Raw genomic sequence first — 831 nt, 5'->3', positions numbered from 1 at the left:
TTGGAATTTTTTCTACATTTCAATTGTAGTTTCTCCCTCCTCACCTCTTCCCCCCTTCCCCCATCTTACTTAACACTAAGTAGAGAATGAGATAAAGACACTGCTGAGACATTGGTCACCATTTTTCTTCTGTTTAATTTCTGTCCAATTGGATCCTAGTTATAGCAGGGCTTAACCTGCCTCCAAGATGTCCATGCAACAAGATGAAATCAGCTGCTTTATGTCTGCCTAAAGCTTAAAGTGGCAGAGATGCTGACTTTAGAATTCTCTTCCCCAAAGAGTAGACAATGACAATTTACATTTATGAATCATTTCAAGGTTTACAAGCAACTTTCTTCACTACCAGTCTGAGGGATAGTTAGCAAGTACTACGGTATCATCACTAGCAAAGATACTGGAGTTTTTGCCATTTCCTTCTCCAGCTCATTTTACAGATGAGGAAATTGAGGCAAACAGAGTTAAGTGACTTGCTCAGAGTCACATAGCTAAAAAGTGTCTGAGGTTGGAGTTGAACTTGGGTTTTTCTGACTACAGGCCCAACACTCTCTCCTCTGTGCCACCTAACTACCCATATATAAATGAAAGTACACATGAAAACTACAAATTAATTCATAACAATTTTGGGGGGAGGAAGTACTAGCAGCCAGAGGGACCAGGAAAGAAAAAAAATAAATTTTTGGAAACCCAAAGAGATGTTGGGGAAGAGCAAAGGATTCAATCCATTTTTAGTATTTCTGTAAAGTTCCAAAATTTTATAGAGCAGAGAACTAGAACAAGTGGCAGAAAGGTAAAAAGAAGAAGAAGAAGAAGAAGAAGAAGAAGAAGAAGAAG

Source organism: Petaurus breviceps, unplaced genomic scaffold (genome assembly GCF_028583685.1).
Source record: "Petaurus breviceps papuanus isolate PSGF00001 unplaced genomic scaffold, PetGlider_PUasm1.0 81, whole genome shotgun sequence".
Classification (NCBI taxonomy): Eukaryota; Metazoa; Chordata; class Mammalia; order Diprotodontia; family Petauridae; genus Petaurus; species Petaurus breviceps.
Note: the sequence above shows the minus strand (reverse complement) of the source record.